General features: G+C 41.5%; 1 protein-coding gene across 4 annotated transcripts in view; it reads left to right on the top strand.

Annotated features, from left to right (window-relative positions):
- The window catches only part of LOC145547027 (uncharacterized), a 390591-nt gene that overhangs the window by 53964 nt on the left and 311173 nt on the right, over positions 1-25454 (top strand). Inside the window, exon 4 of one of the 4 annotated variants that reach the window (XR_014083475.1) lies at positions 22516-22564. The exons of the other annotated variants lie outside the window; for them this stretch is intronic. The gene's annotated coding sequence lies outside the window, so the exon portion shown is untranslated. The remainder of the gene's footprint in view (positions 1-22515; positions 22565-25454) is intronic. 4 annotated transcript variants of the gene reach the window in all.

Below are 25454 nucleotides of genomic sequence, written 5' to 3'. Positions count from 1 at the left end.
GTGCAAAAGTAGGAAGTCAAGAAACACCTGGAGTAACAGGCAAATTTGGCCTTGGAGTACGGAATGAAGCAGGGCAAAGGCTAATAGAGTTTTGCCACGAGAACGCACTGGTCATAGCAAACACCCTCTTCCAACAACATAAGAGAAGACTCTACACATGGACACCACCAGATGGCCAACACCGAAATCAGATTGATTATATTCTTTGCAGCCAAAGATGGAGAAGCTCTAGACAGTCAGCAAAAACAAGACCAGGAGCAGACTGTGGCTCAGACCATGAACTTCTTATTGCCAAATTCAGACATAAATTGAAGAAAGTAGGGAAAACCACTAGTCCATTCAGGTATGACCTAGATCAAATCCCTTATGAGTATACAGTAGAAGTGAGAAATAGATTTAAGGGACTAGATCTGATAGAGTGCCTGATGAACTATGGACAGAGGTTCATGACATTGTACAGGAGACAGGGATCAAGACCATCCCCATGGAAAAGAAATGCAAAAAATGCAAAAAACCAAAATGGCTGTCTGAGGAGGCCTTACAGATAGCTGGGAAGAGAAGAGAAGTGAAAAGCAAAGGAGAAAAGGAAAGATATTCCCATCTGAATGCAGAGTTCCAAAGAATAGCAAGGAGAGATAAGAAAGCCTTCCTCAGCAATCAGTGCAAAGAAATAGAGGAAAACAACAGACTGAGAAAGACTAGAGATCTCTTCAAGAAAATTAGAGATACCAAGGGAACATTTCATGCAAAGATGGGCTCGATAAAGGACAGAAATTGTATGGACCTAACAGAAGCAGAATATATTAAGAAGAGGTAGCAAGAATACACAGAAGAACTGTACAAAAAAGATCTTCACGACCCAGATAATCACGACAGTGTGATCCCTCACCTAGAGCCAGACATCCTGGAATGTGAAGTCAAGTGGGCCTTAGAAAGCATCACTACGAACAAAGCTAGTGGAGGTGATGGAATTCCAGTTGAGCTATTTCAAATCCTGAAAGATGATGCTGAGAATGTGCTGCACTCGATATGCCAGCAAATTTGGAAAACTCAGCAGTGGCCACAGGACTGGAAAAGGTCAGTTTTCATCCCAATCCCAAGGATAGGCAATGCCAAAGAATGCCAAATTACTGCACAATTGCACTCACCTCACACTCTAGTAAAGTAGTGCTCAAAATTCTCCAAGACAGTCTTCAGCAATATGTGAACCGTGAACTTCCAGATGTTCAAGCTGCATTTAGAAAAGGCAGAGGAACCAGAGATCAAATTGCCAATATCCGCTGGATCATTGAAAAAGCAAGAGAGTTCCAGAAAAAACATCTATTTCTGCTTTATTGACTATGCCAAAGCCTTTGACTGTGTGGATCACAAGAAACTGTGGAAAATTCTTCAAGAAATGGGAATACCAGACCATCTGACCTGTCTCTTGAGAAACCTGTATGCAGGTCAGGAAGCAACAGTTAGAACTGGACATGAAACAACAGACTGGTTCCAAATAGGAAAAGGAGTACGTCAAGGCTGTATATTGTCACCCTGCTTATTTAACTTATATGCAGAGTACATCATGAGAAATGCTGGGCTGGAAGAAACACAAGCTGGAATCAAGATTGCCGGGAGAAATATCAAAAACCTCAGATATGCAGATGATACCACACTTACGGCAGAAAGTGGAGAGGAACTGAAGAGCCTCTTGATGAAAGTGAAAGAGGAGAGTGAAAAAGTTGGCTTAAAGCTCAATGTTCAGAAGACTAAGATCATGGCATCTGGTCCCATCACTTCATGGGAAATAGATGGGGAAACAGTGGAAACAGTGTCAGACTTTATTTTTTTGGGCTCCAAAATCACTGCAGATGGTGACTGCAGCCATGAAATTAAAAGACGCTTACTCCTTGGAAGGAAGGTTATGGCCAACCTAGATAGCATATTTAAAAGCAGAGACATTACTTTGCCAACAAAAGTCCGTCTAGTCAAGGCTATGGTTTTTCCAGTGGTCATGTATGGATGTGAGAGTTGGACAGTGAAGAAAGCTGAGCGCCACAGAATTGATGCTTTTGAACTGTGGTGTTGGAGAAGACTCTTTGAGAGTCCCTTGTATTGCAAGGAGATCCAATTAATCCATCCTAATGGAGATCAGTCCTGGGTGTTCGTTGGAAGGACTGATGTTGAAGCTGAAACTCCAATACTTTGACCACCTCATGTGAAGAGTTGACTCATTGGAAAAGACCCTAATGCTGGGAAGGATTGGGGGCAGGAGGAGAAGGGGATGACAGAGGATGAGATGGTTGGATGGCATCACTGACTCAATGGACATGGGTTTGGGTAAACTCTGGTTGTTGGTGATGGACGGGGAGGCCTGGCGTGCTGCAGTTCATGGGGTTGCAAAGAGTTGGACACGACTGAGCGACTGAACTGAACTGAATTCTAGTCCAAGCTTGTGCCGTTTCCAAAGATGTCATTGCCTCAACTGTGTTAGAAACTCTCATCATTTCCACTTTGTGGATGAGGAGACAGATTCAGAGGGTTAAGTAATTTGCCCAAACATTACATAATTTCTAGCTGGCTGAACTATGACTCAATTGCAAGCATTAAAAACATAACAGTTGAAGTGAATTAAATTGCTGTCTGCTTTGTATCTGGTACTAAGTAGCTAATACAGAGAACTTGGTATTTGGGAACAATGTGAAGAGTAGACTTTAAATTTACTCTTGGCACATGACTCAGAGGCAAACCTGGGATGTGAGAATAGACTTGGGTTCAAATCCAGATTTTTTTGCTTTATCATTGTGTGTTCTTAAATAAGCCTCATATTGCAGAGCCAGGAAGTAAGATGTATGGGAAATATTAACAAGATCAGGCTGCCTAGAATGTGGGGTTTGGGGAGAAGAAATATGAATGAAAAAGGTAGATTGGGATTCATATTGGACTTTTGTCATTTGTGGCTATCATTTGTTAAATGAATGACTTTGAATATTCTCTCTACATTTTGATGGTTTCTCACCTTGCACGTCCAGATCCCTGGACTCTCTGACACTTGGGATGCCTGTGTGTGGACAGGTTCTGTCAGATGGGACCACCCACATGAGATCTGATTTAGAAGACAGGAGTGAGAGGAGCTGGCCACACATGGGGGTGAGTCAGTCTTTTGGGTGTGGTGGAGCGATGATACACCCTTCATCTGGGGCAACAGTGGGAGCTTCTGGTACTGGGTCCCAAGAGAGGATACTGAGCAGAGTTGGGAGTAATATTTCTCTAGAGAATCCCGTGGGGTGGCTACTTTACATAACTTTTAATAAATCCCTCTCTGCTTAAACCAGCCAAGGTAGATTCTGTTATTTGTCATCAGGGACTCTGACAAATACGTCACACTGAAGCAAGCCTGTGAGCCAATTTATGGCTTAGAGTTCAAAGAAACATCTGTGCATCTCACTCAAAAGTCAAAATTTCTTTAACCTTCCTATCTAGACAGAAGTGTTTTCATTTCTGCTGGGCCTTCAGAGGCATTAAAGTATTTCTGTTGCCTTTGTAATATTGCTCAATGTTTTTTTTTTTTTTCCTGATTTATGGTGATAAAAAAGGAAAAAAATATGGAGGTATAATCCACAGACATACCATTATTTTACATCTTCTTTCAGAAGAAACTATTTAAAATGATGGTTCAATGAATTTTCTTTCAAATCCCAACTATGTCCTCTGTGGCTCTTAGTTCTTTCCCCTCAGCAGGATCTTGCTAAAGACTGTCTTTAAAAGCTAAATTCTAGAGGTAACAGAGATCCACTTTGCGAGAAAAGACATTACCATTAAAAATTTGATAGTTCAAAGCACAGCTCAAGTAATACAGTTCCCAGAGTCCAGCCTCTCTTGTGACACTGGCCTATCTTAGGGGTATCTTCACATCCGAAAATACCAGAAAAGAAGTTTTAGCTCATTGAACTCTCTAACCACTCACCTGAAATGGTCTGTTTAATTTGTGTGTCATCCATAAAGCAGATCACATAACTCTTGAACTTCAAGCAGGCTGATGCCATTTCCTGTTTGGCATCAGCAAAGCCATCCCAAAGGCCTCCTTCACATCCCACTCTCAGTGCTGTGATCTTGACTATGCTGTACTTAGATCGCTCAGGCCTGTCTGACTCTTAGTGACCCCATGGACTATAGCCTGCCAGGCACCTCTGTCTGTGGGGATTCTCCAGGCATGAATAGTGGAGTGGGTTGCCATGCCGTCCTCCAGGGGATCTTCCCAAACCAGTGACTGAACCCAGGTCTCTCGCGTTGCAGGCATATTCTTTACCATCTGAGCCACCAGGGAAGCCCATGACCTTGACTACTTTTATCCAAATCTCTTGCTGCAGATTGCAAGCTTCCTAGTCCACAGTTTTGTTGGTACAGGAATGTCAGCTTGCAGTAAAGGCAGGGCAATATGGATATGCAGCTCCATGATTAATTAATTATACTGGTTTGACCGGAGCCAGCAGAAGCAGCTACTTACTTGTCTCACCCAGAGAGTTCTTAAGCGAGAAGGGTTGGATGGATATATATTTACAAAAGGGACATATATATATAGGGTCTGTCTTACTGTGTCACCAATCTGGTTTGCCCAAACTTCTTCCTTCCATTATTGTGTCACCACTGTATAGGGAACAGGCTGTTTGGACAGCCTTGTCTGACCACTGTCCTGGTCTTTCCTGGCGGTCCCTTTAGCAGATCTGTAACTGGTCGGTTCTTTCCAGGGGCTGTTGTACCATGGTATGTGCCTGGGGTCAAAGCTAAGCAAGAATCTGTGCTCTCTGTTAAATCTAGTGGATACTAATTGTATTAAATGGATGTGTGTTTTCTCACAGCTTCTGTCATTTGTTTACTCCTTTATTGTAGAGCCTTGTTTTTTTTGTCAGATGTTTAACTCTACCTATTTATAAAAATGGTGCTCGAACTTGAACATACATTAGATTATGTATTTTGCTCCCTATCAGGCTTACCTCCTAAATTCTTTGTATGTGGAATTTTTGTTTTATTCCTTCTTTGAGAAAATACTAATTTGAATAGAAGCAAAAACAAATTTCCATCTCTTCCACCTTTATACTTTTTAAAAACTATATTTATTTATTTATTTATGGCTGCACTGGATCTTCATTGCTGCACAGGCTTTCTCTTGTGGAGCATGGGTTCAAGGTGCGAGGGTTTCAGTAGTTGCAGCGTGCTGGCTCACTAGTTGAGGCTCACAGGCTCTAGAGCATGGCTCGATAGCTGTGGTGCTTAATTGCTCTGAGGTATGTGGGATATTCCCCAACCAGGGACTGAACTGATGTCCCCTGTATTGGCAGGCAGATTCTTAATCACCGGACTGCCAGGGAAATCCTAACTTTATGCTTGTTCATTTTTAAACCTCAGTATCAGGACCTCCCTGGCAGTCTGGTGGTTAAGACTCTGCTTCCACTGAAGGGAGCACAGGTTCTATCTCTTTTTGGGGAAGATCCCGCATGCCTCCAAGCACAGCCAAAAATAAAGAAGTTTAAATGGTTAGTTCTTTAAAAAAAAACCAAATGATATGGGCTCCTTTGAATGATTGCCTAGCCACAGGTTGCTATATTATGTTCTTTAATTATGATGAGAAAATATTAAGTAGTTCATCAAGTCATGAATTTCTTACGTTTGCAGAACCTCTGTTAAGGTTAATGTTTCTCCAAGTTAGTTTAAAACAAGTTTCCAAGGACTAACTGTACAATGTTGTATTTCTATAACCTAGGAAGAAGCTCGTTCCAACACGCATATGTACTCTCACACATCTTTCTGATACATAATGCTGGCTAAAGCACAAATATAAAACATTATTTAGTCTTTCTCTAAGTGCAACCATCAGTGGGTTAAAAATCCAGAAAGTGTTTCTATTTGCCATATAATATGGAATTTAAGAGCCTTTCTTTTATTTTAAGTAGATTATTGCTCCATTGTACATAAAACATCACGTATGATAGTTCGCTTTCTTGTTCCAGTGAAACATCTCTTTTTATTACATACAGTTAGCATATCATTAGAAAGCAGGCAGTTTGAAAACATCATATTTGTAGTTCACACTTTTTTTTGGAGCCACCCCTTCTGTAGCAGTTAAAGGCCTTGATTTGCACTTCACTGATGAGGGGCCAGAACACTGAGGGATTTAGCTTTTCAAGCTCAGATTCAACTCCAATGTGCTGGAATGGAATACAAAGTACAGCTCTGCATTCATTATCACTTAATTATGCAACTAGTTGGGTTTTCAAAGGCATTTTCCTCCCCAAAGCAAAATCTGTGCCAGGTACTTTTGTTTCTCTGGAATGACATTTTTATATTAAAAAAATTTAAGTTTTCTTCCACTGCAAACTTAGGAATACTCTTATGTCACTTTTCCCCTCAATGGTCTATTTGAGAACATAGGCCACTGTTCATTTTTTTTTTTTTCAAATAAATTGTTCTTAAATGTAAAACAGGAACTATAGTCTTTGCCTTTCAAATGATTTAGCCAAGGAGGAAAATAATCAAATCCATTTTGTGTTTCTCTGATTTCATGTTTATTGCCAGTTTAAGAGTCACTAACACAAAAACTAAGAACAATGAATCTTTACATCCTTCAGACTCGGGTTTTTCATCCTCAGCTCTATTGACATCTGGGGCTGGATACTTCTTTGTCTGTGGGGGCCTGTGCTGGGCCTTATAGATGTTCAGCAGCCTCCCTGACCTGTATCTGCAAGCTTCCAGGAGCACTCTCTCCCCTCCTTGCCTGCTGCAAATCATGACAACCCCAAAGGTCTTCAGATATTGTCAAACGTTCCCCTGATTGAGAGCCACTGGTCTGGAACTGTGAGAGACTGGAATAATTATTTCTGCATTATGGTTTTGTACTCTTTCACTGGCTGGTATAATTGCGAATCATTTTTCAGTAATCTTCAGTTCTTTATTTTACAGCATCATACCAACAAACTACTTGGATTTGGAGGTTTTTATACTATTTCTGTTTAAAAGCTTTAATGGAATTACTTAGAGACTTATCTCTCAGCCCCTGTGTTACCCTGTCCTGCCCGCCCCCTTACTCATTTTCTAAAGCGAAACTATTTGATTCTTTCTATGATGTCAGGTCATATCTGTCCTCTTCTCAAAACCCTCTAGCGGTTCCCACCTGAGTCAGAGTCAAAGTATAGTCTTTCCAGTGCCTCAAGGGTCCTCCAGGATCTGGCCTCTCTCCTAACTCAGACTTTACTTTCCCTGGATCCCTCCTTACCTGTCTCAACCACATCAGTCTCCCAGGGGTACAGCCCAGCGCATTCCCACCTTTGAGTTTTCCCTGGCGCTCCACCCTCTGACCTGAACCTTTTCCCCTCCCCGCCCCCGCCCCCACTGGGAGAGCTGTGTGTGTCCCTCCCACAATGTCTCCAGGTTTCTGCGCAGATGAGAGGCCTCTCCTCTATCAACCCATCCCCAATTCCCTACCATTCCCTATCCCCACAACAATCCCCCATCCAACTTTATTTTTCTCCAAAACACCTGTCACCACGTGGCATAGTACTTACTCATATTCTGGCTTCCTCCACGGACTGTGAGTGTCAGGAGAGCAATGCTACCTCTCTTTCAGAAGCTGTCCCAGTGTTGGGCACAGTGACCTATCCAGCAAGCATTTAGTGCTCAATAAATGCTTGTCAAAGGACTGAATGCTCTGTCTGTTAATGCATTTAGTTCAAGTGGGTTTTGGTTCTGTTTTACTTTTCTTGCCAAATTAGAGATCCAGATCCAGAGATGGACTATTATCCATCCTCAGAGAAAGACCTCACCTCCTAATCTGAGGGTAAAATCTTAAAATAATTTTTTTGTTGTTGTTATGGAGGAAAAGTCTGATTATAGAGCGTGCTTTTATTCAGGACTTTTTTAGTTGCAAGGGACCAAAAACACCTAACTCAGATGGGTTTAAGCAAAGAAGGGAAGGTATTTGTTTGTGTAATTGATATTCTGGGTCATAACTGGCCTTAGGCATGGCTAGATCAGTTATGAAGTCATGGCCTCAGAAATCCTTTTCTTTCTGGAATCTCTGCTCCCTCCCTGTGGCTTCATCTTTCTTTTCACATGGTGGCAGGAAATGGCCAAATGGAGCTACAGGTTTCCCTTCTACCAGTTTGCCAAACCTCCTAGAAAGAGTTTCCCTTTCCTGAGGGTTCATGCAAACATCCTGACCTCTGAATCGGTTACTGTGCCATTTTTGGGACACATGCCCCATTGGACAGATGAATTGAAAGTAGGGGGTGAGCATTTTCCTAAAGGGCTGTTAGCAAACTCTTGCTTGAAGCAGCTGGAATGGATGCTGGGCAGACAGCAGTAGGTGTTTTAGGTGTCTGCTACACAGTCAAGGCCAGCTTCCTTCCCATCCCCAGCCACTACAGTCCCGAAAGCTTCCCAAAGTCTCACTGGAGGGCAGGCCACTTGGGCTCTTTGCTATAAATTCCATGAAAGGAACCAAAATATTACTGAAAATGTAATGCAAGGGAGAAAATATGTACTTCCAGTTGAGAACCATTGTGATGGGAAAGAAAATATGGCTCATCTTCTTGGGAAGGGACCAAGACTCCCAAGGAGCAGGCACAAATCTGAGCACTCACTTCCCATACTGCTCTAAGGAGAGTTTGCAGAGTAGATTAAAGCACATTTGAAGCAACAGCATATAGGTAGCTTCCAATTCCTAACGGTGAAGCTAGGGCTTTAAATATGTAAATTTTAAAAGTATATTTGTATATTTAAAGACTTACTGTAATGTAAAGAAATGTAAACATTTAAATATTTAAGGAATAGCAGTTAGAAAGGCATCAATCCATTACTGACTTCATCAGGGATGTTACATTATTGGCCAATTTAGAGACCAAGGGACACATGTCTACTTGCCCTGCTTTTAGCTGTACAAACTTTTTGAAGATGCACAAACACATCAGTGGCTCTTTTGAGTAAGTGAATATATGTATGTCTCTAGAAAGCGTGAGAGGAAAGTTAGGAGAAATAAGAGAAAAGAGAGTTGAGTGATGGAGTGAACCAGCTTGAAATGCCTTACACCCCAAGTGAGGATTAAAGGGTGTTTTTATAGTGATAATCTTTGTTACAGCTCATATATACATACATATATATATATATATATATATATATATATATATATGTATATATAAGATGTATGTATATGTGTGTATATACATGCATATATCTATAATGCATGTGTGCTTCCCTGGTGGCTCAGCTGGTAAAGAGTCTGCCGGCAATGCAGGAGACTCTGGTTCAATTCTTAGGTTGGGAAGATCTGCTGGAGAAGGGATAGGCTACCCCCTCCAGTATTCTTCGGCTTCCCTGGTGGCTCAGCTGGTAAAGAATCCACCTGCAATGCAGGAGACCTGGGTTTGATCCCTGGGTTGGGAAGATCCCCTGATGAAGGGAAAGGCTACCCACTCCTGTATTCTGGCCTAGAGAATTCCATGGACTGTATAGGCCATAGGGTCACAAAGAGTCGGACGTGACTGAATGACTTAAAAAAAATATATATATATGTATATGCAGGTATATACACATATGCTATATACACATACATGTATTATATAATTTTATTATACACATTTTATAATGTAGTTGTATAAATGTATACTATTAGGGCTTCCCAGGTGGTGCTAGTGGTAAAGAACCTACCTGCCAGTGCAGGTGACATAAGATACATGGGTGTGATCCCTGGGTGGGGAAAATCCCCTGGAGGAGGGCATGGCAACCCACTCTAGTATTCTTGCCTGAAGAATCCCATGAACAGAGGAGCCTGGCGGGCTATGGTCCATAGGGTCACAAAGAGTCAGATATGACTGAAGTGACTTAGCACACATGCATACTATTATTGATATATTATAAATTATATAAAATATAATTCTACTGAGTATATATTAAACATATAAAATGTTTGTTTTGGTTCACTTTTACTTCTTCAACTTTCTAAACATCACTGGGCTCCAACTGAAGGTCATAATGAGACTCACATCTTTGCTGAATGAAATTCTCTTCTCAAAGGTGTGTCTAGCCTCTCTGCCATTTCTTCTTTGGGGGCTTTAAAAATTGGAAGTTCGCCTGGGAGCCTCTTGAGAGTGAGGATGGAAAATCCTGTCACCCAGCCTCATGGAAGGGTACCTTGACAACTCTCCAAAGTGGCCAGGTGATGTCTGTCACTTCCTAGCTGCTTGGGAAGTGTTGGGAGAAGAGGGGGCTGGCCCTGATGTGCAGGGACAGGATACAGAGGAGAAGTGCAGTGTTCAGAAGTGTAAAAAGGATTAAAGATGGGCCAAAACCCAAATTGCAGTCATTAGAAAAGAGGCAAATATACGATTATTGATTTCACATCAAAGTGTTCTGTTCTCGAATACTTATGACCCAGCTTCTTTTGAGTCTACAGCACAAAAGAGGGAGGGAGTGTGATACTGTAATTTTATCACAAATGAAAAGATTGCTTCAGAGGGATTTAAAGAAAATTATATCTCCATGTTGGAACTCCCTGGGTTCAGAAAGTCTAAAGATCTAAGATGAAACAGGATGTGGAAATTGTTATTATGTGTTTAGGGAAGAAAAGAGAAAGTATCTGTTAGGATTTATTATATACCACCTGTGGGTGTGACCTCTGAAAGCTTGCTGGGTTGTACTGCTCAAAACAGTAATTCAGAATAAAAACGTGAGTTGGTTAGAGTCAGGGTCCCCAGGCATAATATCCAGTACCTGCTCTGCTCAGAAGTGATGCTAAATTTGGTTCAGGCTTGGAAACTCACTGTGATTTACCATTTTCTTTCCTTTGACAATCTCATCTGTATTTTGTACGAGGGTGCTTTTTTGTTATTGTTTAAATTGAATGTTTTAAGTCTGTCTGCAGGTGTTCAGTCTTGGCTCAGGGGCTGAGATTTATTTTTTCCTTTGAAAATGGCAGATTTGGAAATGTTCCGGGAAAATGGTTCTTCCTTGAGCTTCTTAGTTGGGTGGTGATTAACTTCAAAAGAAGTGAGATACTTTATAGACTTACTCTTGTATCCTTCCCAATTCTTCAGCAATAAACATTGCATAATTTGGAGCATAAGGTAGTGTAGGATTAATACCTACCAAATTGTGCAGATGGGGAGGGGCATGAGGAAACCCTAATGTGAAAAGATCACTCTAAGCATGAGATTGCTGAATTGAGTGCTTTACAAATTATCTCCTTCTGGCATCAGATGGGCTGAATGTAAGTAGCATCCTAATCACCTTTTGGCTGTATGGACTTGAGTAAATTACTTAACATCCTTAAGCCTCAGTTGACTTCATCTATAAAATGTGGAAAATATTGTAGTTACCTCAAAGGGTTCTTGTGAGGATTAACTAAAATATTGCATATAAATATATATATATATATATATATATATATATATATATATATATATATATATAAGGTCCTAGGAGAGGTTCTATCAAATTGGGAAATGAGGGAAATTTCAGAGAAGAGTGAAATTTCTTCTTAGCAGGGGGTGGACAACTGCAATACTGTCAGTCTTATACTGACTGAATTGCATTTCTGGTTATTGGTTGTGGGCTTTCAGATTTGACTTGGGACATTTTTTTCCTATTTAAGTGTTAATATGGAAGCTTGTCATGGAAATGACATACCGAATGGCATCAATTTTGCTAAGAGAAACTCAAAAGCTTGCAAAACTGCTGTGAAATAATTTTTCTGTGACTCTCATGTTCACCCTGGTAGCAAAACAGTCCCTCTACTCACAAGATTTATTCACATTTGCTGATCATATGGGCACTTTCCATTTCTTTCTTTTCCTTTAGGCTTTGTATTTTCATCACCATTAAGTAAGATTATAATCCTACAGTTCTTTGTGACATTAGACACTTTCCCATCAATTCTTGAACATCCGTAGATTCTGTGGCTTTCTTCTTAACACGTGTCTGTGCTTGTTTCATCCTATTAGCTTGCTGAGTTCACCTCTAGGTGTCCATCCTATACTCCATCCATTCACTAGTATGATCATAACTGTTCTTCATGGGGACTGGAGGAATTTGTGGTTTTGTTTCTAGCAAGTTCTGTAGAATTTTGATGATAGAAGCATTAGAAATCAATAATAAACAGACAGGGAACTGATGATAATAAAAGCATGCTGGTTTTGTGCTATCATACCATCACTGCGATACTGAACTACAAAAACTCAGAAGGAACAAATCACTAACAATGAACCACAGCAATCCTTAACATGCTTGCTACTTTTTTTTCACCCATTATATTGGGTTGGCCAAAAAGTTAGTTCAGGTTTTTCCATAACTTTTTGGCCAACCCAGTACTATAGCGCAGACATCCCAAGTTGGTGAATCAGAACCATTCACAGCAGCTTAATAGAAGTGCAGATCAATGGATCCACCACCAGGAGTTGTGATCTGGAGGTGCTGGGGGATATCTGAAAAATGCAACAAAGGGATGTGATGCAGAGTCATTGCAGGGAGGCTGGGAGGGAGGAGGGCTGCTCATTTATATAGATGACTGAGAAGCCTCTCTGAGAACATGCAGGTGATTGGCTCTGAGACATGAATGATATAAAGATATGGGCTCTATAAAGACCTTGGGAAAGAGAATTCCAGGCAGAGGGGGCAGCCAGAGCACAAGTGCAGTGGGATTGTGAAGGAGAAAGGGAAACACCGTGACAAAGAATGGAGAGAGGTCCAAATCTCACAGTTATTTAAAGGTCATTTTAAGGAGTCTGTGTTTCATTATAATTGCACTGTGCTATGATTTACATTTTAAAAAGGTCACTCCGAGTGCTCTGTGGCCCATGGCCTGCGTACAAACAGGGTGGAAGCTGTTAGGAAGTCTTGGTGAGAGCTGATGGTAGAAATTATGTCTAAACTGGAATGGAAGGATGAGTAGGAATTGGCCAAGTGAAGAGGGTGGAGAGTGGAGAGTTTCAGAAAGAATGGCAGGTGCAAGGTGCCGAGGTGGAAAGACTATTCTAGAAACTGAGCCAAGGTAAAAGAGGAGCCACAGGGGAGAGAGAGTCCAGATGACATAGATAGATTCCAATGGATTATTGAGGTAAAATGGTTAAGTATTCAGGATGACTGAAGGATATTGATATCTTTTGAATGACAACCTTGTTTTAGGTGTCAGCACTTTCTATATGTTAATAATACAGGCTGCTCTAATTTTTTCAAGAGAACTTAGAAATGTGGGGATTTTTAAATGTTAGCAAGATAGTTAAAAAAAAGAAGCAAGCATTTTTAAACCCAGCATGTCTGTGGGCTGGATTTGGCTTATGACTTGCAGTACGTGGTCTTTGAGCAGCATTAAAACCAAACAATGCCTTTGTGCAAATTAAGGAAGGCATTTTTCTCCATATTTCCCACCATCTGAAGGGTAACTGTCATATTACACAGACATACCAGTGAGGACTGTGATGAGCATGGCACTACCATGGTTGTGCAATGTAGAGTTTGCACAAGTTAGCAGCCTCATTTTTGAACAAGAATAAAGGGTGGGAAGAAGAGACAGGAAAACATGAAATAGTGAGGGCAGTGGTGTTTGTGAGTCAACTTGCACTGACTCATCAAAGCTGCTTGTGCGTATCTTTCCTCAACTCTGCTCTCACTAATGTCACGTTGGAAGCTGAAAATCAGTCATGTTTGGAGTATTTACATCATGGAAATTGGCAACAAATCAGGACTTTATCCTCACAGAGAGCTGGTTGTTAAACACTGGTGAGGGCACAACTGGACAAGATCACATCATGGAGGGCTGCGATAACCTTGAAGGATGTGGATTTAGACTGTAGGCAAGGAAGAGACAACACAGTGACCTAATTGGAACTCCTCTGCGTTCCTGGCCTCTTCATTCAAAGGTCCCTCCACTTCTGACCTAACTAAAACTTGTTTTCCTTTGACAAGATGACATCCTTTGCACCCCACTGGGGCAGAAGCTGTTCATCCTCACTTATCTTTGATCAGACACAGAAGAAAGAAGGGAACAATATTCTTCTGTCCCCCTACTGACTCTTTCAACCATTAACAATCCCCTCTCCTTTGACACACCTGGTATCTCGCCCAAACATCCTTTGCTTGACCACTGAAACTTAGTAGAGTTACTGTTCATTTTCACAAATGAGAGCTTTGCTGCCTTCCTCCCACCCTTCTCATCGACTCCAAGGTCATCAGTTTCCTGGGAGACTCAGTGCTCATGTGGATGATCCAGCATTCTAATCTCATGATCGTAAACTTTGTCAGTGTCAGGGATACCTCGCCTTAACTCCACTTCAGACACACTCACCTGCAGCCATACCCTGGATTGCAAGGCCAATTTAGGAACTATTGTATCTTTGAAATGTGGTTATGATGACACCTTGTCTGTAAGCTTGAATTAAAAGGATTAAGTGACATAATGTATGGAAAGCATGTAGAAAATGCCTGGCATTTAACAGGTATTCAATGAATATTTCTTCTCTTGCCTTTTCTTTTCAAGACAGAAGCATAATTTTGAAACTCCGGTATTTCTTCTCCCTTTATTTTAGAGTGTTATTTGAATTTGACGTAGATGTCTGATGCTTATGTAGTAAATCCTCTGCTAGGTGACATCCTTAGAGATCTGTGTTCTCTCTAGCACTCAGGAGCTGCCGGCATCCAATATTATGGGTGGCAATTGTGCTAACATGCACAACACAATACCCACCCTTTTAATTACAGAACATTCTTGCAGTAAAGTGACACTGATTCTCATCTGATTAATATTTATAGTTTTCAGTTTTGGCTAAATGCCAGCTATCTTCTTCATGTGAATTTCCTCGGCTTCCCAGCTCCCCTTTGCTGTGTTCTTTTCCTTTAGCTTATTTGTGTGATTATATATCTTTGTTCTACTCAGTTCAAGAGTGCTGTGGATTCTTTAAATTGCAAGCTTTCTACCCATGAGGAATTTTTAATGTGCAGTTGTAGCTAAATGTAAGTAATCAGCGATGAATTTCATGTGACTTTTAAGAAAACTACTTGAATGCTTACATTTGTGGGGGTGCAGGGAAGTGTCACCATGCACCATAACTTTGATTGTTGCTCAGAAACTGGTTCTCCTGATTAATAAGTTAAAGGAGCATTAGATACCTCTCATCTCTACCCTCCTTTCGGTTATATTTATAAATCTTCCATTTGCTCATCTTAAGACTCAAAAATCTATACTCTGACATATGGGCCACATCTGAAGCCGCTAGTACTAAGGAATTTATATTTTTTCCAAAACTTTTGCAAGTGTGGGAATGTGTTGGCCATAGTAATAGTTATGATGCACAGTTTGTTACATATTACTATTGAAAAATATCCAAATTCAGAATGTACCAGAGGTGAAATTATTTTCCCTGAAGCAGAAAGACCATACATATTAAGGATTTCATCTTCAAAATCTCTTTATCACCCATTTCACTACCAGTGGCACCTATCTAATATGTCCTCATTATTTTGTGCTTTGACAATTTCAATAGCAACCTAAATGCTTTCCTAGACTGCTTTTCATCCAGACTCACACTCTTTTGCTTAATGCTGTTCAGTGATAGCCCACTCCCCAGGGCTTTGTTTTTTTTTTTTTTTTTTTTAAGTATTTCAAGGGGAAATAGTAGGGTTCCCCAGCAGTGCCTAGTGGGCAAGGTTGTGGACAGGAAGCAGGATGTCAGATCCTATTCCTGTTTCAGCTAGGGCAGCTGTATTTTGGTCAATTTCATTGTATTTGAGTTTCTTGCAAGATTCTGCTTAAAACAAGTGTTCTGCTCTTGAAAAACTATTGGTCTTCAAGACAAAGTCCGCGTTCTTGGCATGATATTCACGTCTCTTCTCCACATGCCTCCACACCACTGGTCCATCTTCCTCTTTCTTCTCCCTTGCTTTGCTCACAGTGAATTGTTCATTGATTCCTTAAACAATATGTCTTGAAGCCTTTGCTCATGCTGTGATTTCTTCCTCTGGAATTTCTCCCTTACTTGGAGAATGCATCATTCAACAACTATTTTAGAGCATCTGCTATGTGCCAGGTCCTGATCTGGGTGCTGGGGATGCCTACTAACTCTTCACGGTCCAGTTTATGACATCTGTGCGGCACTATCTAGACAAAAATCATCTGATGCTGCCTCTATACTTCCATGACACTTTGATCTACTGATAATATTTTCTAATTAATTACATTATGCTCTGGTTTTTGTGTGTGTGTTTTTCTGTTTGAGAGAGGTATCTTACTTGTGGGTATATTTTCCCCTATCTAAATTGTCGATTAGGTGCTCAAGAAATGTTTGTTGGGTAAAAGAATAAACAGTTAAAAAAAATCAGTTTAGGACTTCCCTGGTGGTCCAGTGGTTATGAATCCGCCTGCCAATGCAGGCGACACAGGTTTGATCCCTGCCCCAGGAAGCTTCTACATGTTGTGGAGCAACTGAACCCGTGTGCCACAACTACTGAGCCTGTACTCTAGAGCCCATGAGCCAGAACTAGAAAAAAGCCTGAGCAACACAGTGAAGGGTCCCACAGACTGCAACTAAGACCTGATGCAGCCAAAAATAAATAAATATTTTAAAAAATCTATGTACCCCTGTTGAACAGTGAGTACCATGAGTGAGGGGTCTTTGTCTAGTGTGCCTTACACATGGCAGGTGTTCAATGATTATTTGTTGAACTGGTGAAGGGTTCTCATCTCTGTTGTAAAGCCAGCAGCTGTTGAAGTGGGAATAGAACAGATTAAGAGTGTTTTGAGGTGCTCTTGGTGGGGAAAGCTGCTCTGCTGGGTGGTTGGTGGGGTTGAAGGTGCCCTGAACATCCCCAGCCACAGTCTGTAACAATCTTGGGGTACTTATCTTTTGGTTTCTATTATCTTTTCTATAGTAGGAATGATGCCATGGTTCTATTTGGAAGTAACTTTTGAATCAAAGAGCATGCCTTCTAAGAACTCTTACCTTTATTTCTGGAAAATTAAAAAAGCAATTTTGGATGTGTAGATTTTTTTTTAATCTTTTAAGCAAGTTTATACATTACACACTTGTTTTTCTTTTTCCTTCATCTCATGAAAAGCACATAGATATTTTTATTCTTGACTTTTTTCTGTTACATTAAATAATAGGAACAACAAATGAATGTAACAGTAAATTTTGAAATTTTAATCACAAAATTAGCATAATTCATGGTGTTCATATCTAGAAATCTTAAAAGTGTGGGAGAAATTTGTTTGATGAATACGAGATTTTAGTTGGAGAGGTTATAGAGGGTCAATATCTCAAACATGATTTAGCATAACTTTAAATATGGATTTTGTTAAAGAAAAGAAAAATGACTGTAACAAAAGACTGGGGAAAATTTGAGGTTAGTAGACAATATAACAATTTCTTCAACACAAAGGGTTGACTTGAAAAGAGGACAAATTCTGTTTTCTTCAGAAAGCAGAACTGCAGGAAGTGGGTTTGAGTTACTAAGTTAGTCAAACCCTTGGTTGCTCAAGGGTTGCCAGCTTCTGGAATGAGGTCTATTCTAGAAAGATTTGGGGTATTCTTGACTCAGAAAGCTTTAGAAACATGCTGGGATTTTACCTGGCTGAAAGTGTTTTAGATGGTGGTCTGGGAGGGGATGGGGGCATCCAGCTTGGGACCCAGTGAATCTCAACTTTCTACTGCTTCTGTTATTCTGCAAAGGAATAAAAGCAGTTGGCCAGCACAGAAATAAAAAAGAAAAACAGATACGAGTTGTGATTAAAGCTGAACAACTCCTTGGCTCTTTGTGGGCCGTGTTAGGTTTAGGTGGGGCAGTTAACTGTTCCTTGTCTATGGCTGACCTCTGTTGGTGCAGCTGGTGTCCTTGACCACTTGCGGAGTGGTGTGGAGATAGGCAAGGACACAGCATAGATTTTCCTGGAAGTTTCTAAACCAGAGAGCATGACTTGGATCAAATATAATCCCAGTGGCCTTGTTCTCATCTGCAGCCTAGCTCTGCCCCCTGCTGTCGGCTGCATCACTCACTAAGCTTCTCCTGTCTTCAAAAATTATGTGGAGTGCAAGGAAAGGAGTGGGTGGAAGGGGGATTTCAGGATTTCTTGGGGTTTTTATCTCCAGAATTATCCCCTCCATGGAAAAACAGCCCATTCAGGTAAGCCCAAAGAGCAGGTGTCACTCATATTCTGATCACCAAGGCTCCCCCAGTCTTGGCGGTGATCCTCAGACCAGAATGTCAGAGGAGAGGTGGGGAAGTTATCTGTGACTTGGATGGTAGGCTGGAGCCCAGGAGGTTCTACCCGCGATGCTGACCCCATTGTGGCTGCCCAGAGATTGCAGGGCGCTCTGAACTGCGCTGCGCCCGTAAGGACGGGCTGAGCTGGCCAGCTCCCTGGAAGAAGCGGAGGGCGGCACCACTGCCCCCCATTTCCCGCCCCGGGACCTGGCCCACGCAACTCCAGGTAGACGCGAGGGTCTCAGTTCTTGCCCTCTGGGTGAGTCTGCTCTCTGTCCCACCTCGAGATTCCCGCCATCTCCGCGAATGGAGGCGGCTTGGGTGCCTTTGCAAAGCCCGAGGGGCAGCGGCGAGCGCCGGCGCCCGCCAGGTGATCGCCGGGCCCCACCGCCGGGCGGACCTGTCCCGGGGCTGCGGGCAGCGGAGGAGCGCCCCGCTTTCGCCCCCGCCGCAGCCGCCGCCTCTGCGGCGGGGACGAGAAGCACACGCTCCTTAATCCCCCGCCCCCCGTTGCCCCGGCGACGGCCCAGACGAGCAGGTGATGCATTGACAGCGAGCAGATGGTCCCCCGCGGAGGCGAGCGCGGCCCACAATGAGCCCCGCGCGGCGATCCCACTGCCGCCCTCCCCCGCCCCGCCGGCCCGCTGCGGCCCGCATGCTAATACGGGGGGTGGGGGGGCTGCGGGGGCTGCGGGGGCGGGGCCATGGGGCCGGCGGAGGGCACGCCCCACCCTGCTCTTTGCAGTCCAGCTCACCTCATTTTTCTGAATGCCCTCCCCAAATCCCAGCGCCAGAATAGACACGCTCCCCCAGCCCGCTCCAGCTCTCTTCTAATTCTCCCCAAGTGGTTAATTTCCATTGAACTAAACGCTTAACCCCCTCCTACCGTGGCCCTTACCGCCATTCTGCAGCCCCTACCCACATCTGCTCCCTGCTGGTATTTAATATTCAATTTTGGAAGACCAGAGGAATGGATTTAGATCGCACCTCCTAACCCCACCCCGCGCCCGGTCTCTGATTCTAGAGTTGGCGTTGACACTTTCTAAATGTGTACAAACCTATCATTTATCTCACATCCTTCACCCTCGTGCTTCAGGACGTTTAGGCAGATTTTCTTGGCTTTTCTTTCTGAAATTTCAAAAATAAATCACTCTTCTCTTGTAACTACCGTGCTGTTCCCTCCAGGGAAACCTTCCCCATTCACAGTCCCTCCTCCTCTCATTCATTTGACACCCCGCCCTCCTCGCCCTATTCACCGCTGTGTGGCAAATTGAGGCGATCTTATAGTAAGTGCATGAAAACTGCTAGGCACTATTCACAATTTTAATACTAACTTCATAGCTGTCACATAAATTCATTCCCGAGCCTACTCTATAATGGCCAAGAAGGAACTCTGAGGGAAGAAGAAAAAAAATCTGAAGACCCTGTTCTGGTGTCTTTCTTTGATTTGCAGGTGTTTCTTGAAACCATTACTACAGTAACTACAGATAGCTTTTTCTAGCTGCCACATAGGGTGCTGAAAGAAAACAACAACAAAAAGCAACCTCCTCCTTTTCATTTTACAGTAGATAAAAAAATGCCAATAAAGGCTTAAAAAAAGGGACGGAGGGAGAAAGAGAAAAAGAGACTAGTGAATAAAGTTGGGACAATACAGGGTCACAGAGCTGTCGAACCAATGTCATAGTGTGGCTGTCGGGCAGGAGTACAGAAAACTTCTTGTTTCTTGATTTTTATGGAGATTTGGTCTAAGGCATGTAGCACTCTCTTAACAGGTTTAGAACAAGTGGCAAAGAAAGAACTCTTCACAATAAACTCCCTTCTGATGGGCTTTATGCCCACAAACACCTGGGATTTACAAAGAGGCATTGCAGAGGAGAAAAGGAGGCGAGAGGGCCAGGCTATTGTGGGGAAATGATGCCTCATGTACCCGTGGTCCTAAGAGAGGGTTGTTTTATTTTAAAACTTGTCTTGGATGCTCGCTGTGCAAACTTACAATGGCAAAGAAAGCATTAGACTCTTCTAGTGGCTCATAATGACTTTTTCAAATGCTTCTAACTCATTTTGAGGCTTCATTTTGATAAGTTTTCAAATTAGAGAATTTTGTAGTCACCAAAATTCAAGGAAAATCGACTTATAGGATTTTGAAGGCAGAAAAGTTAAGAACCATTATGTAAGACTTAGGGGAAAAAGTGGTTAGAATGTTCAGTTGTGACACATACAACCTTTGCATTTATTTAAAAATTTTATGAGCTTTTTTTTCCTCCAGGAAGGTTAATAATTTTATGCTTATTTCCTTCCAGTTTCTTGATTTTCCTTCATTTTTCTTTTTGAAGGTTTTTTTTTTTTTAATTGTTTCTGCTTCTTTTTTTGGCTTTTTCTTCTCTTCTGCTCCTTGTAGTTTCTTTTCCAATAATTTAGGGAGATAGGTTTAAAAAAATGAAAACATAAGGCAATAAAATAAAGAATTATAATGGGAGAAATTTCCTTTGGATAGGATGGCCAAGTAAAGATACTTGGAGAAGATCTAACCTGTAAAGCAAGTGAAGGAGCAGACGGAAGATCAAGCAAAAAGAAGCATGTGTGCAGAGATCCTAAGGCAGAGAAGCGGTTGAAGGGTCCTGGGTCTCTGAAAGAAGGTGGTGTGGCTGGAGTACTCTAAGTGGGAGAAGCACATGTGAGATGACATAGAGAGTTTAGCCAGGACCAGATCGTGGAGAGCTGTGTCAGGCATAGGAGAAGACTATATTTTATCCTAGAAGAAATAGGGAGCTATTGAAGGAGTTTAAGTGAGGGAGCTCTTTGATCGAATTTATGTTTTAAGAAAGTCATTACTGCTGCTCTGTGGGGTGTAGTGAGAAGGATGGAAGGAATCGGGAGTGAGGTGACTGGTTAGGGACCTGTTGGAGGCTGTTGTAATAATCCAGGTAAGAAATAATGGTGTCTGGATTAAGATAGCATTAATGGAAATGAAGAGAATGGGTGGATTTGGGATCTACTTTAGAGAAACAATGATGGGACTTGATGGATGGGAGCATGCGAGTGAGGTGATAAGAGAAAGGGAGGAACCAAGGAGAGAGGATGTAGGGCTGAAGAACTTGGGGACAGCGATCGTAGTGTGGAAATAGGGGAGAGAACAAAGATGGGAGACAGGCTTGAATAAGGATGTGAGTCAAGAAATCTGTTTCAACATGTTCTTTCTGAGCTGTTATTGAGGAGGCCAAATCAAGATGCTAGGCTTAGGCACAGACACTTAAGAGGCCCTAGGCCCCCTGTTGGGCTTCCCAAGTGGCAATAGTAGTAAAGAATCTGCCTTTCAATGCAGGAGATTTAAGAGACATGGGTTTGGTCTCTGGGCTGGGGAGATCCCCTGGAGGAGGACATGGCAATCCACTCCAGTATTCTTGCCTGGAGAATCCCAGGGACAGAGGAGCTTGGCAGACTACAGTGCATAGGGTGGCAAAAAGTCGGACACAACTGAAGTGACTGAGCACAGGCCCCCTGTCATTCCCTAGCTTCCTTGGGATCTTTAATGTTTCTTGGCAGGAAGGCATGAGCTGAGCTGGGAAGATTCCCTACCTCCTGAATCTGAACTGGGAATACTGAGCATCAGAGGATGAGGTGAGAAGTATTGAGCTAGGGAAAGATCCATTAAAGATCATAATCAAATGGGTGACTTGAATAAGCAGAAGCTATGAAACATACTTGAAGGGGAGGAAATTATTTGTTAGAGGAAAAAGTGGCAGAGAGAAGTAAGTTTATGTAAGGAAACTGTGCCAGGTGACTAGAGTAACATTAGAATGAAGATGTATAAAGTCATGAAGTTGAGGTCTTTACGCTCACTTTTGACCCAGACTGAATCTCTTAGTTTAGACTGTGAAATAACAATAATGACATGCAAATTGCTGGAAAGCTGATTTAAGGGAAAAAACGAAACAAAACCACAAACACATAAAATTGAGAATGAGAAGAGGTGTATCTAAAAAATTACGGGTTATGTTTGGAAAATCATTCCCTTCATTCCTTCATTCCCTTCAGTCTTGTTTCACAGGGTAAAGGCTGATGTTTTGCATCAGCTAATCATCTATATTAACGTAGGCCAAATTACTCTCCTAGTAAAGGGCTCCTGATAGAGATGAATTGGGGATTGAGGCTTGAGTTCAAGCCAGAAGGGAATTCCCACTCTTTCCAGCCTGAAATGACTGATTATAACTCTCAAGGAAAATAGTGATTGGCAGGCCTATTGCCAAGGCCTATGAGATATGCTTACCATATTGACCCCAGGAACTTGCCTTGCAGAAACCAGACCTGCTATGTCCAGGCACAGGAAGGTAGAAGAGGAAGCAAGGTAAAAACACAGAGTGAGAGATACACTTATATTACCTTTTAAATGGTGTAACTCCTGATAAATTTAGCCCTGTAGATATAAACTTTTCTCCAATCTCACCAATTATCTCTTGAGGGGAGGGCCATTTCTATATTTTCTCTTGAGGCATAAAACAGAAGCTAGTATACCTATAATTTCAAGGAAATAAAATCCATGAACCAGAGTTTCCTCTTAGTTTAGTACATATAGAGATTTAAAATATAAGAAACCCCTATGTAGAAAAATTTTGGGGGGATACATTTAAAAGCCTCAACAAAATTATCATATTGACATGCAAAAACAATTAAAATTCACTCAAGAGAGATGGAGGGCTTAACTTAAACAGTAGTCATGACAAAGATAAAAAATGCTTTCAAATAATTAACTCTAAAAAAGCCCAGGCAGTTTTATAAGTGAGCTCTTTCAATGTTTTAAAGAAACAGAAGTTCCACATTATAGAAATTGTTATAGTACATAAAAACTGGTGAAATTTTTAAAATGCATTTGATAGCCAACTGGACAAAAGTAGTATAAAGAAAAAGTCAATAAAATATTTTACTTGTGAATATAGATGCCAATATCCTAAAATACCCATGAACACATTAAATTCATCCCTGTACATAAAACACACTATTTTATATAAATAATATAAATTTACTGTCTCATATTTTATGTGCCCAGTAGATATTATTTAAGGATAGTTTTAGTGATAGTTTTGATGTTGGGAATTATAAGAACCAAATATATCACAATAGTTGATTGAACAAGAAAAATCATAGGAGAATGCAATTAAATACTAGATATTTTGATAACATACAACTATTCTTTATAAAAATTTTTATAAATTAGAAACAGGCAGATACTTATTTAATATAATCTATCTTAATGTAGGAGTCATTATCGTACTTAATGAAAAATACTGGTGGACTTTCAAATTATGACTAAGACAAGGATACCTACAATGTCACTGTTATTTTCTATTATCCTGAAAAGTCTAGGAAATTAAATAAAACATGAAACAGAAATAAGTAGGACAGCAGTCAGTTGAAAAGAAGAGAAAGACTACTAATTGCAGATATTTTATTGCTCATCGATAAAATCTGAGAAAAATCAATGAAAAAATGATAACTTTGAATAAGGTGTGTGTGTGTTGCTCAGTTGTGTCCAACTCTTAGAGATCCCATGGACTGTAGCCCACCAGGCTCCTCTGTTCACGGAATTCTCCAGGCAAGAATACTGGAGTGGGTTGCCATTCCCTTCTCCATAGAATCTTCCTGACCCAGGGATTGAACTCTGGCCTCCCACATTGCAGGCAGATGGATTCTTTACTGTTTGAGCCACCAGGGAAACCCACTGAATAAGCTGTTGCTGCTGCTGCTGCTGCTGCTGCTAAGTCGCTTCAGTCGTGTCCGACTCTGTGAGACCCCATAGACAGAAGCCCACCAGGCTCACCCGTCCCTGGGATTCTCCAGGCAAGAACACTGGAGTGGGTTGCCATTTCCTTCTCCAATGCATGAAAGTGAAAAGTGAAAGTGAAGTCGCTCAGTCGTGTCCGACTCTCAGCGACCCCATGGACTGCAGCCTACCAGGCTCCTCCATCCATGGGATTTTCCAGGCAAGAGTACTGGAGTGGGGTGCCATTGCCTTCTCCGATTGAATAAGCTAATTGATGCCAAATAAAAGTGCAAATTTAATAATTTGAAAATATTAATAAAGATAAGTGTATATATATATATATATATACACACACACACACACATACATATATTTTAAGGTCAAATTTGGAAAACTGGAAAATAATTTTCTAGAAAAACACGATTTAAAAAAATAACTCAAAAGAAGTAGAAAACATAAAGAGCCCTGTAGATCTTAGATAAATTGAATCAATAGTTAGAAATTTTCCCTAAAGAACTTCCCAGGATAAGATAGTTTGACCAATACAGTCATTCAAATATTTAGGGTATAGCTAACTTCAACCCTGTACAAACTTCACCAACAATTAGAGAATATCCTCCAAGTCTCTGGTTCCTCTGCCTTCTCTAAAACCAGCTTGAACATGCGCTGGATCCTCGAAAAAGCAAGAGAGTTCCAGAAAAACATCTATTTCTGCTTTATTGACTATGCCAAAGCCGTTGACTATGTGGATCACAATACACTGTGGAAAATTCTTCAAGAGATGGGAATACCAGACCACCTGACCTGCCTCTTGAGAAACCTGTATGAAGGTTAGGAAGCAACAGTTAGAACTGGACATGGAACAACAGACTGGTTCCAAATCGGGAAAGGAGTACATCAAGGCTGTATATTGTCACCCTGCTTATTTGACTTATATGCAGGGTACATCATGAGAAACGCTGGGCTGGAAGAAGCACAAGCTAGAATCAAGATTGCCGGGAGAAATATCAATAACCTCAGATATGCAGATGACACCATCCTTATGGCAGAAAGTGAAGAAGAGCTAAAGAGCCTCTTGATGAAAGTGAAAGAGGAGAGTCAAAAAGTTGGCTTAAAGCTCAACATTCAGAAAGCTAATGGCATCCAGTCCCATCACTTCATGGCAAATGGATGGAGAAACAGTAGAAACAGTGGCTGACTTTATTTTTTGGGGCTCCAAAATCACTGCAGATGGTGATTGCAGCCATAAAATTAAAAGACGTTTACTCCTTGGAAAGATAGTTATGACCAACCTAGACAGCATATTAAAAAGCAGACACATTACTTTGCCAACAAAAGTCCGTCTAGTCAAGGCTATGGTTTTTCCAGTGGTCATGTATGGATGTGAGAGTTGGACTATAAAGAAAGCTGAGTGCAGAAGAATTGATGCTTTTGAACTGTGGTGTTGGTGAAGACTCTTGAGGGTCCCATGGACTGC

The sequence above is a fragment of the Giraffa tippelskirchi genome, chromosome 4, assembly GCF_054371585.1.
Source record: "Giraffa tippelskirchi isolate mGirTip1 chromosome 4, T2T-mGirTip1v1.2.pri, whole genome shotgun sequence".
In the NCBI taxonomy this organism is placed as follows: domain Eukaryota; kingdom Metazoa; phylum Chordata; class Mammalia; order Artiodactyla; family Giraffidae; genus Giraffa; species Giraffa tippelskirchi.
Note: the sequence above shows the minus strand (reverse complement) of the source record. Positions and strands in the feature narration are given on the sequence as shown.